The sequence below is a fragment of the Fukomys damarensis genome, unplaced genomic scaffold (genome assembly GCF_012274545.1).
Source record: "Fukomys damarensis isolate Sample0158 unplaced genomic scaffold, DMR_v1.0_HiC HiC_scaffold_19, whole genome shotgun sequence".
Classification (NCBI taxonomy): Eukaryota; Metazoa; Chordata; class Mammalia; order Rodentia; family Bathyergidae; genus Fukomys; species Fukomys damarensis.
This window is the reverse complement of record NW_022900931.1, coordinates 32,697,260-32,709,223: the sequence shown is the minus strand read 5'-3', so window position 1 is coordinate 32,709,223 and position 11,964 is coordinate 32,697,260. Positions and strand designations below refer to the sequence as shown.

At 47.5% G+C, this 11,964-nt stretch overlaps 2 long non-coding RNA genes across 2 annotated transcripts; one reads left to right on the top strand and one right to left on the bottom strand.

Annotated features, from left to right (window-relative positions):
- Positions 1-356: 356 nt before the first annotated feature.
- On the top strand, positions 357-11,575 carry LOC117286841. The gene is made up of 3 exons (XR_004517947.1): positions 357-711; positions 1,826-4,055; positions 10,912-11,575. It is a non-coding gene; the product is annotated as an uncharacterized LOC117286841 (long non-coding RNA).
- Positions 10,517-11,958, bottom strand: LOC104860215. The gene is made up of 3 exons (XR_779618.2): positions 11,685-11,958; positions 10,827-10,916; positions 10,517-10,597 (listed from the first exon to the last, which is right to left on the bottom strand). It is a non-coding gene; the product is annotated as an uncharacterized LOC104860215 (long non-coding RNA).
- Positions 11,959-11,964: the final 6 nt, after the last annotated feature.

Below are 11,964 nucleotides of genomic sequence, written 5' to 3'. Positions count from 1 at the left end.
TTTTTTGGTACCAGAGATTGAACTCAGGACCTTGCACTTGCGAGGCAGGCAATGGAACCACTGAGCTAAATCTCTGCCCCTAAGGCATCTTATTTTTTAGAGAATGCAAATTTAGATGATGGTTTGTTTATGTCACTTAATATTTCATAATTGGATAAAGTTAACCTATTGACAAGTTATTTTATATTCAAGTGAGAGATTGCTTTTGGAGATAATGAAATAAGCAATAGAACTGAAAGGTTCTAGTATAATAATGTCATGATAATTGTTATCCTAAAATTTGATGTTTGTTCTTGACTTTAAAATTTCCTTGTAAAACTTTGTAACTGCCCTCTGTTAACATTCTACAGAAATGTGATTCTGAGAGACACCCTAAGAAGTGCGTGAAGACGGAAGACCGTCTCCTACAGTCCAGAGAGAATGTGACAATGACTCCTAATGCTGATCATGAGTAATAGAAGAGGTGGCTATGCTCCAGTCATATTTTGTATATCAGAGTGCCAGATAGAATTATAACAGTAAGATTAAAAACTACTGTTCCCATTTCAAGACTGGTGCACTGACCTCCTGGGTGTTCAGCGGAGGCTTAGAGATCAAAAGCTAAAAGAATAATGGGGCTAAGAAGACAGCCAACATTCTGGCCTTTGCCCTCCAAAGTCAGCCAGTACCTTGGGCATGAAGGGCTCCTTCTGAAGTGGTCCTGAAACTCTGGTAAGTCACCCAGTCTCTGGAGTGGGGGTCGTTGGACTCCAGAGGACAGGAGTCAACAAACGTGCACTTTATAAAACAGGAAAGTCACAAAGACAGGAGTGTCCCGATGCCTTAAAAAACAAAAGCCATATGATCAAGCAAGGCCACAATCCATCCTGGCAAGTGATGCAACTGGTGGGGAGAAAACCAGCAGAGCTGAGAGGCTCCAAAAGTAGCTTTGGGGAGCCCTAGTTGACCTTGATAAATTATATATATAATTTTTTAAAACTTTGACTTGGTCTTAAACACCCAGCCAGCAGAGGAAAGTATAACAAAAAATTAGAGTAATAGTAATAGTAATAAAAAGCTGGGCTATAAAAAGGGACTCCAAACACTGTATCAGCTCTGCTGACTGTACCCAGCTACACTTATAACATCTTAAGTTACAGCTACAAGAGGCCATGATTCCTGGTCCCACTAGTTCTTCAAACATGGTCCCAGCCTCTCTCAGTATGTTCCCATAATGCTATTTTAGTATACTTTCAAGTAGCCCTCTGGCAAAGATTTAGCTTCTTGTGTAGGTGTGCCTGTAAAATAAAGGCATGACAATATAAATATTTTAGCTTCTAAGCTTTGCTACTTTTGTGGTATGAACAAATTTTCTGCTATCTACTTCAGACTGTGTATGTTTGTATTATCTGGAACTAGTTACTATGAAAGACCTTCAGATCTACAAATAGAGGGTGTACAGGCTCTAAGTCCTATAGTGAAAAACATTAATAACCCTGTAGTCCCCCCCACAAATATCTATCAATATATCAATATCTATATCTTCATTTAGTGTATTCTTTGCCCATTGTTATAATTAAAACAGGAGGGGTTCAGATTTCTTAATGAAAAAACAGGGCATTCTCTTAAACTCTTTCTGTTGTTAACACCTCTGGACAAACAGAGCTTAATATAAAAAGAAAAGGCTTATCCCAAATGCTGCCTAATTTTGTCTGACTTCTACAAATTTTAGAGTCACTGTTCATCCATATTTTATTTTTAATTTTGAATCCCTGCTTATTTAACATGCTTATAAAATGAGGCTTGAGCGGCAGTGACTTACTAATTTTCTTGTTCTCTTTTCTAGACTATCAAGTGATGATTGTTCATCAAAGAAGATTCTGTATTCCTTTGTCACCTTAGATCAAGGTGAGACTTTCGGTCCCTGGCTGGGAAGGGTCAAGGCCTCTTCTCGGCTTGAAGCAGCCATGAGAAGGCAGACATGCCACCCCCCTCATCCATTAAGAGTAAGGGATTGGCTGGGGATTTAGCTCAGAGGCACAAGGTGTAAGGTCCTGAGTTCAATCCCTGGTACAGAGAAAGAAAGAAAAAAGAATAAGTAATCATATTCACAGGGGATGAGATGAGGTAAATAGGAAAAAATAAAGACAGGTAAAAAGGAATCCAAGAAATTCATAATTTAGAAAAATAAAAGCTGTAGCTTCAGGATACACAACCAGTTGAAAAAGTGTTTTTTCTTCTTTTCTCCCAAGACCCAATAAGACCATGCTATTCCCATTTATTGCAAATGGGTTTTCCCATTCACTTTTTATCTGTGAATAGACCACCTCTTTTCACCTGTAAAATAGACCTTTCCTCTGAACGGACACCCCCTTTCCCTCTGCAGAAAGAGCTGTCGCCTCATACCTAAAAATCAATCCTCCTTTTCCATATTCACAGGTTTTCCTGGTGTCCACCCTGAGTCTCCCATAAATACACCAGTCCGAGTCTGTGACGCACCTCACTCTCTCTCGAGGGTCCACACTCTTCTTTGAGTGCCTAATAAATCCCTCTATGCCTCTTACTGACTAGTCCTGAAAAGTTTTTTTTTCCATGAAGGAGTCATTCATTACATTTACCCTATGGGTAGGGTGGGTTTAGGTTCCTCATCTCTACGGTAGAAACCGCCCAGGGCCCTGTCTGTGGGAAGCACCAATGCTAGGCCAAGTCCACTGCACCTCTGGCCAGAAAGGGAATTTCTTTGCACAGATGCAAAATCATTTCCTTCCCTCCTCTGCCCTCTTCTCATTTGAGATTACTGTGTTGTCTCCTGCCTTCTCCCCTACTATGTGATGTTTTCTCTGTCCTCCTTGCTGTGGGAGGAGGAATCAGATCTTAGTCCCTACCTCCACCCTTTCTGTGGTGTGAAAGCCCCAAGTGATCAAAGTTCACAGAGGTAAGGCGGCTCCACTCCAGGCTGCCCTCTGCCGCTGATCACAAGCACATGATGGCCTCTTTTGTGGGTGTCCTTGTGGGCCATGTTGGAGCTCTGCAGAGCCACAGCTGCCTGGGCTCCTGGGGACAGTGAGAGAGGAGAGGCTGGGAACACACGTGTGACATTTAAGGGGTCAGGCATGGTACAAAGAATATGACAAGAGAGGAGACTGAGAGACAGAGACCAGAAGACAGAAGTAAAGATGCTAAGGAAGAGAGAGGCCAGAGAGGTGAGCATCAGAGGCCGAGAATCTTTAAGGCAGCAGCCTGGTAGAGGAACAAGACCAGAAGCTCCCAGGGTGGGAGCATAGAGTCCAAGAGGGAGAGGAGAGAAAAGAGTGTGGTGGCAAGGGTCACCTGCATGCCAGGGTCCCACCGCCCCCAGAACCCAAGAGCCAAGCTCACTGCTGCATGATGGGGCAGGCTGACTTGCAGGCATACTCTTCCAAGTGACCAAAGGAGAAAGGCGTTGTCCTCCAGCCCACCACACAGCCTAGAACCCAGTGTCCATGATGTCAGGAACATTATGGAGCCCAGATTCACATTGCCCAGGGTCATTTAGCATGCAGGCCACCACCTTCTGATTTCCTCTTTTTCCTCTCTAGTCTGGGGGCATATGGCTGAGGCCTCAGGAACCTCTGGACAGATGGAGGACCTGGGGAAATCAGGACTTGCCCACAGTGGTCCAAGCTGTCTCTGAGCAGGTGGAGTGGGATTAGAACTATCTCCAGGAGAAAACGCTAGTCTTGGGGGTGTCAGCCTAGGCGCGGCCCTCAAGGCAGTACAACATCCTTAATGGGGTCAGTGACCCTTGGCATGACTGCCCTGGTGGCCTTTGGTTACTTTTGCATTTCCCTGCTGGGCCGCATCACAGGAACCTCAACGTCAATATTTGCCTTCGCTCAGCTTCATCATGCCAAGCTCAGTTAAATCTTTGCCGTGATTTCCTTGATTCCACAGCCCTTGTGCCAGCATTTCATATGAGCATGTGGAAATTACCCAACTTATTGTTGGCCCCCTCAAAAGAGTTTGAGTACCTGAGCTGGGACTGGGACTGTGCTGTTCTAATCTCAGAACCTCTCATAGCCTGAGCAGGAAACACCGTAAGTACTTTATGAATACTTGCACCGGAAGAAAGTCGGTATAAGGGCAAAAGAAATTTTATTTCCAGTCCCGAAAGTTTGATGAATTTAGTCTATAAAACAAAATGACAACAGATAGGAGAAAAGGAACATAAATGTATAAACACAAGTGCAGGGGAGTCACACAAAGTTTGAAAGTCAAAGAAAGTCCAGACGGATGAAGCTTAAATGTCCTGCTGATAAGGGAGTAGGAAGGAGGGACTGTGGACAGCCTTCGAGGAAGGGGAAATGACGGGGTGTAAAGGGGCCCAGAGAAGAGCGTGCCTGGGCTTTGGGTGTGGAGCCAACTTTGCTCTTCCTTCCTGCATTGAGTTTAATCTTCCTTGGCTGGTGAACGGACAGGCTGGGAGTAGAGGGTGACTCTTCCCTTTTGGTGGATCCCATCTTTAGGTAGAGCAGGGGCTTTCGGAGCAAAGCTGCCCTCTACATTTGCTGCCTTGCAGAGCTGTAAGTCCGTAGTCCAAAGTGGCCTATTTTGGGGTGTCAATTTCTGGGCACAACAGAGGAAAGGAAGATGGGGAGAAGGACCACTTCTTGGTGGACATCTTTGTGACCCAGTGACATGGTTTGGGTTTTGGTTTTTTACGGTCTCTTCACACCTCGCCAAGTCTTTCTGGTTTGGAATTGGAAGAGCACCAGAAAAGGGGCCACAGTCAAGCTTGTGCCCAGCGCCCCAGGAAATGAAGGCGCGTGGTGATTCTGTAGGAGCAGCAGGAGTCGTGGCAGTGCGATACCCAAGGAAGCTTTCTTTCCAAGCCCCTCCTCGCTGAGCCTCAGTTTCCTGATCTGAAGGTGGGAGCGAGAGCAATGCCCACTTGGCTGCTATCAGCAGGGACAATGGAGCTGGGCCCTGTGGCGTTCTCAGCACAGTCTTGAGTGCATCAAAACAGTTTGGCCCACATTAAGTGGGGGCAAGAGTCTGTGTCCTCTGTAGGACTCTACTCAGCAGCTGTGAAAGATGGGTCAACACCAGCCAGCTAGCGGCCCAGAGTTTGTGTTTTTCAACCTGAAGACAACAGTGAAGCCAAGTGCAGCTGTCAGGTCCTTTGTTCGTGTTGCTCTGTTTAATGCTAGTCCTGGGTGGCTGCTTTTCTTCATGTTTTCTAATGCTGCATGGTGTTTTCTGATTCCCTCCCTGGGCCGTCCTCTGGTTGGCCAGGGTTCTCTCCCAGGTGCTGGGCTGACTCTGGCCATGGGGCAGCTGAAGTTACCTGTTGGGGACAAGATCTGAGCCGTGGTATCCCTGGTGGCATGTGGAACCCTCCTTCCTCTTCTGATCAGGCTTTGGTTCGGAGGAAGAAGGGTGGCGTAGCGGTAGTAAAGGCCCTTTGTGCCCAGCAGGGTGTCATTGGTGACTCTGGGCTCTTTGCTATCAGAGGTTTTCACTGCTGCTATCGTGGGTTTGAAAGGTCCAGCACTGCACCAAATGTGCTCTCCTCTCCGCCCCGGGCCAGGCCATTTGGTGCTCATTCCTGTGAGGTCATCTCACTTTTATTTTCCCATCCAGTGTTCTCTTCAGCCCCCCCACGGTTTTCCCTATTATTCAGGATGAAACCTGCCTGGGCTGAGGGTCACAGAATGATTTCCCAACAGTCAGCAACCTGGGAAATCAGCCGCTCTGTGCACTGCTGTGTCCAGGCTGGAGCGGACGCTGTGGCCTTCAGCAGCCCAGACAACTTGGATTGCTTCGCTTGTATTTTCCACATTCATTTAAAATCCTGCCTTGTTGTTTATTTTCTTTTGGTCCCACATGAGGCTGAGCTGGTTTTGACAACTCTTTGCCAGACTCAGTACCTGGTGGTAAAGGAAAATTAAAGTGCATCCACGGGCCAGGCATATTTTTGTGAAGACAAATGGTTTTCAGAAGAAACTTGGTGACGCTTCCCCAGCCTTCCCTGAAACGCAGCCCTCACCCGCCCTCCCTGCCTCCCTCGCTCCCTCCTTCCCTTCCTTCCTCTCCCTCTCCCCTCCTTCCTGCCTCCATTTCTCTTGTTCCTCCTCCCCCTTCCTTCTTGCATACAAACGTCACTCCAACGATGTGCTTATTTGAGCAACTTTCTTTATTATTTGAGCCTCAGTATTTTTTATCCATAAAAGGGAGATTTAAAAGCCTCACAGAATGACTGTGGATTAAGTGAAATTATTCACACAAAGCACTTAGGATATTTCCTGGCCTACTATTAGAAGTGCTAAAAAATTAGCTATTATTGTCCCTTGAATGAGCATTTATGACATATTACATGTTAAATGCTGCACATCTACAAATATTTCTCAAATAAAAAATTGTCTTTACTTTAATACACACAAATCACACACCAGTTTGGGGGCAGAGAAGTACTGACATTGCACTAATGAGAGCAGATGTTAAAATTCTGGGGAGAGCTGGGATTGTACCCTGCTTTATCTTCTAGAAGCTGTCAGGAACATTCCTTAGTTCTCATTTCTTTTCTTCACCCCATTTGTGGTCCTTCTCTCCTTTTGCCTCTGAGACCCCTTCTTCCCCAGTTTGGGGTTACCTGTAGGGCCATCTTCTAGCTTGGCAGTTCCTAGGACTAAACCCCCTGTCCGTTTCTGTATGGCTGACTATGACTGTCACTACTTCTAGACAAATCAGCCTCAAAGAGACGGCTCTTGCTGTTACATTTGTCCACGTTTCCCCTGATAGCAGTCAGTGGCTCTAGGTTTCCCTCTGCTTCTGTGAACCCACTGTTCCTCTGCTCCCAGCAGCTCCAGGCACGCTCCATTGAGCGATGCCACAGTGATCAGTCTGTGACTAGTTTCCTTGCATCTTTCGAAGTGCGAGCACAGGGCCCATTCGTCAAGATGACCAGGTCATTGAAGCGATACACCTTGAGTCAGGCCATGCTCTGGGCTGTGACGATGGCCTGGCACTCTGTTGGGTTCCATGTAATTACTTTTTCTTGGTGAATCCCCAGGTTTCTCAACCTTTGGCAGAGTCCCAGCATGGAGAGTGGCTTTTCTGTAAATGCCTCTTCTCCCTACCACCATGGGCGTCTTTGGAATTTAATCCGAGACTGGCTTGAACCACAGTCTTAACTTCATCTCGTTTCACCAAAGAACCAGAGGGAATGGGCTTCTACTGCAGTTGGCGGGAGCTAGCCCTGAGGAAGGACTTTTCCCTAGGCTTGTTGAAAACGGAGTAGAATTCTGAGAAGGCTGGTGGGGACTTTCGAAGAAAGCTCTAAGGGAGGGGAATCAGAGGGATACTGCTAGGGAACCGAACGCCCTCCTCCCACCTGTCCGCAGTGCAAAGAGGGTTTAGAGGTGGAAGAGATCTTAGCAACCACTTAATCCAATCTCCTTCTCAATGACAATCGGGATAATTTTTCTTGGCATGAATCCTTTTTTTTCCATTCATTTCACAGATTTCTATGACTTGAGACGTTGTATTGACAGATCTTCACTGTCCCAAGTACAAGGTGACAAGACATCAAATAGCCTCAAGGTTATCTCAAGACAGTCACCTTTGTAAATTAGTAAATAGCACCTGTTGTTTCAAGGGTTATTCTGCAAGGGAGGGACTGTGTTCAAGAGGACATAATCTCTTCCAGCCAATGGCTACCAATGATTACAGTGACATTGGAAAAAATATGCTCACCATAACAACAATAACAAAACCCTTCTCTGTGTGGCCTTGTCAATACGCACAATAAAGGCTCCAAAGCTCGGGATTAGAGGAGGTTTGTGACCTCAGAATATCTCAGTGTAGAGACCCAGAGGATCTGAGGTAGTCAGTTGTCTGTGGAGTGCTTTCCACAGTATAGTAGACCATGCAGTCTCACTGCTTTACTTCCAAAATGTGGAACTGTATCTTCTGTCAGTGGGGTGCCTTAGACCTGTAGAGGTCCTGAGCAGTGATGTGTGCATGCTCTCTCACAGCTGCCCTCTACAGAAGCAAATATATAATACTTCAAAAGTACAGCATACCGAAGACTGCCTCTTCTGATTTTTCTCACAATATCTTGTTGAAATTCTCTTAAAAATCAAATATTAAGCTCTTAAACAAAGATCTTGCCATTCCTGCCAGTTGACAGTGGGCACAGCACTCCCTCCTGCAGTTCCTTACTCGGTCTGGTCTGATCTCTGTCCCAAGCTCAGGACTTGATGGGATCCTAGACTTCCTTTGGGCCTCTTTCTGCCTGTAACATTTCTACTTTTCATGTAAATGTTTGTTCAAGTCCCAGACACATTTCACTGCCAAGACCTTTTCTCAACCATGGAAGCTTCCACTGATTATTCCTACAGAGAAAGCTCTCCAAATTTTCACATCAAGTGCTGTCCACCTCACTTAATATGCCTCTTGGTGACACATCTCATGTTACTATTTAGTGCTTGTGTTTAATGTTTAAGTGCTTCTATGTTGTTTCCCTAATGGGCTTATGAGCTTTCTGAGAGCAGGGCTTGGGTCTTCCATTTCTGTGTCTCTCTCCTGGGTGCTGTTGGATTTGTAGACAACACTCCTGTTTCTATAATGATTGTTCCTTGAGTCAGTACCTCGCAGTCAGAGGGATAAAAAACTAGAATAAAAATTCTCCTAATCTTTGAGATTATGCCCCTGTAAGACACTGCACTGGTCATTATTTGTGTGTCAGTGGAACAGTAAATTAAAATTTGTAATCAGACAATGATTAATATCAAAGTAAAAATATGAAACTTAAATATCTCATAAAAACTCTTAGACTCTGATGATCTCCACAACCCACCAAGCCCTCCCACTGTAATCCAGACTTGAGTCTAAGTCTTCGGGAGCTATTATCAAAATATTGAAACACCTCACTCATTAATGCCTCAGCTTCAGTGATCTATTAGCTTAGTCACCGTCACTGAGCAGGGCAGAGGCTGGGTGGAGTTTTATGGAGGGAGAGGGAACTGGATAAGTCTTGAGTCAAGATTCCAACTGCTTCTGGTTCAGTTCTCAGGCCCAGCTTCTCTGGATTAGGGCCAGAAACAGAAGGAAAACCACCAAAGGAAAGGGAAGTTCTTCAAGACAAGGTGGTTCCCAGTGCCAGGCACTGCAGACATGCAGCAGGAACTCTAGGAGTGACATCTTCTCCATGCCCTTCCCGTCATGAAGCTGGGTCGGGAAATGGGAAGCCGAGATGATGCAAGACGGCAGCCGTGGGTCCAGCATGAAGTAGGAGTTGAGAAAACAGAGGAGTAGAACGAGAGGAGGTAGGAGTTGAGGAAGGACAAAGATGAAAGGAAGTCTTTTGTTTCCTGGAAAAGGACGAGCACCTGGTTAGCTAAAAGGACCGAAGGTTCAAGAAGTGGAGCCAGTGATAAAACAAGGGTGGCCGGGGTGCGATGGAATTGTGGGACTGGAGCAGGTATGAACCAGTGTGTGGGGGGGACTGGGACTTCCCTCTGTGAAGTAAGTGAAGGTAGTTGATTTTATAACACACAACATTAGAGGCCTTCGGAAATGTCTGAAGCCAACTTAAATCTAAGGTTAAAAAATAAAAGCTAGAGCATGGCTTGCTGCGGTGGACCACCCAGGACCAGGGCTCTTCTGTGTTGTTCTCATAGTCTCTCCATATCTGCCTCATTGTTCTCTCAGCCCCTGCAGGCCCTCAGCTTTGTCCATGTGGTGGGGAAACAAGGCCACCGCTAACTCTCATAGCTTACATTTGAATAGCTGCCTCCACGGGAGAGACTGGATCGACAATCTTGGCCCCCAAACAAAATTTTAGAGGAAAGTTCACTGGTCCATGTGACCGTGTTCTCACTGATCTTACTGGCCCAACGGTGGGTCAGTAAGCTGTGCCAGGCTGTGCACAGAAGGGTCTACTAAACACACCAGCCCCCTCAGAACAGAGGAGAAGGAGGGCAATTCTCACTGAAAAGAGTCTGGTGAACAAAACAATAGGCATTCAGTGAGGACAGTTCAGAGGTAAAGGAGAGTTCAGAAGGCTTGAGAGGTTCCTAGTCAGTTTGCTCTTTCGTTTGTTTTTATTCTGTTCTTGGTAAAGTTAAGGCCTCTGCCAAGAATCAGAGGCCAGATAGGGTCTCAGGCTACAGAAGGTTTGGACTCTGCCACTTCTACCATCAGAACAAGTGAGCAGTGCCAAGAAGCATCTGAGGGTAGAAAACATAACTGCGTCATGGGGCCAACCCACATTTACTCATTTAATGAACGTCATTGATGAGCATCTCTGTCATCATCCAGCATTTGGGACACAACAACATTTGAGGTAAGTGGCTGGACTGTGCCAGGGTTAGAGAGTGGAAGTGCAGTAGCTTCAGGCTCAGGCTGTAAAGGAGCAGAGTCCGGGGGAAGGGTGGAGGCCGGGAGCCGTCCCAGAGGACTGGGCTGATGAGCTCAGCGAGGAAGTGGAGAGTGGGGAGGCCTCGGGGAGCAGCTAGCAAACTGCCGGGTATCTCTCGGTGCCTCTCAGGATGCCGCAGAGCTGCATCCTTGGGGAGGATGAACACATCTCATCTGCTGGAGAAGAATCTGTGCAGCTACCCAGAGCGCCTCTTTGCTGAGAAAGGATGAGCTGTTTCACCCAGTGAACACACATTTGTAATTACCTTCTCAGTGTGATGAAATTACTCTGGATATTAATCCTTCAGCTTTAGAGCAGCGATGGTGAACCCTTCAGAGCTTTTAGTGCTATGGCACTTGAGTCTGTGTGGATGCCAAGTAGCCAGGTTGGCCTCACAAGGCCAGTGTGGACGCCATGACAAAAATGAACGTTTGGAGATACTCACTTCTTTGTGTTTCAGAGCTTCTGACCACGTGGTCTGGAGACAGCAAATGCTTTCAACCCATGTCTCTCCTCTGCTTTCTTCCAAGGGACTCTGGATGCAGATTTTGAGGGTATGAAACAGAAGGCATCTGGGACAGAAACCAAGCTACCAGCCCTGGCTCTCCAGAGACAGAGAGGTGGGCAGAATGGCCCCACTCCTCGCTGGCAGCAGGCACAGAAATACTGCCTGTACCCAAACTGGACTCCGGGAGTCAATCGGGCACTCCCCAGTGCCTCGGCCAGGATGTCCCAGAAACTACATTCAGTTTCGGACCACCCTCTTCAGCTTTCCTTGTCATAAAAAAAGCCTGGGCCACGCCTTGACCATCTTTGTATCCGCATGTTAGAGACAAATAGTCTTCTCAGTCCATGATCCTAGAGGCTCCCAACCCGCCTCCTCCAGTGCAGACTGGAGTGGCTCCATTTCAGAGGAATCCAGGTGCGTGGCCTTGGACCTGCTTGGACCTCAGTGTGCAACAATATGCACAGGAGATGAGGTGAGGGAGGCAGCAGTTGGGGGAGAATTATTTCCGACCCTAGCTGGTGATCAGCGTGGACCCAAAGCAGAGGTGGCGAACCTATGGCACGAGTGCCGCAGCATGCCGCCATAGCACTGAAAGCTCTGAAGGGTCCATCACAGCTCTAAAGCGGAAGGGTTAAAATCCAGAGTAAGGGCCAGGGATTGGCTCAGGGGTTCCACCACCTGCCTCGCATGCGCGAGGACCCGATCCCCGGTGGTGGTGGTGGTGGTGGGGAAAGCAGAGTAATTTCATCACAGAAGGTAACTACAAATGTGTGCTCAATGGCTGAGAGGGCTCACCTGTGAGGTACGATGCCCGGGGTTGTCACGGCGCTCTTCCAGCTGGGCCCCGGGCGCATGCTTGGACTGGGGGGACAGGAGAGGGAGGTGGGCATGAAGGGAAGTCAGGGTGGGGCGCTGGGAGGACTCCGGGCAGCACTACGGGTCACTGGACCCGAAGGCCCTAGGGACAGGGAGGCGCCGGGAGGAGGGGAGGACGCTGCGGAAAGGGTGCCCTGGGTGCCCGCGTGCCCCCCTTGAGCCGGCGGGCGACCGGGATTGGCAGCGCCCGACTACTTCC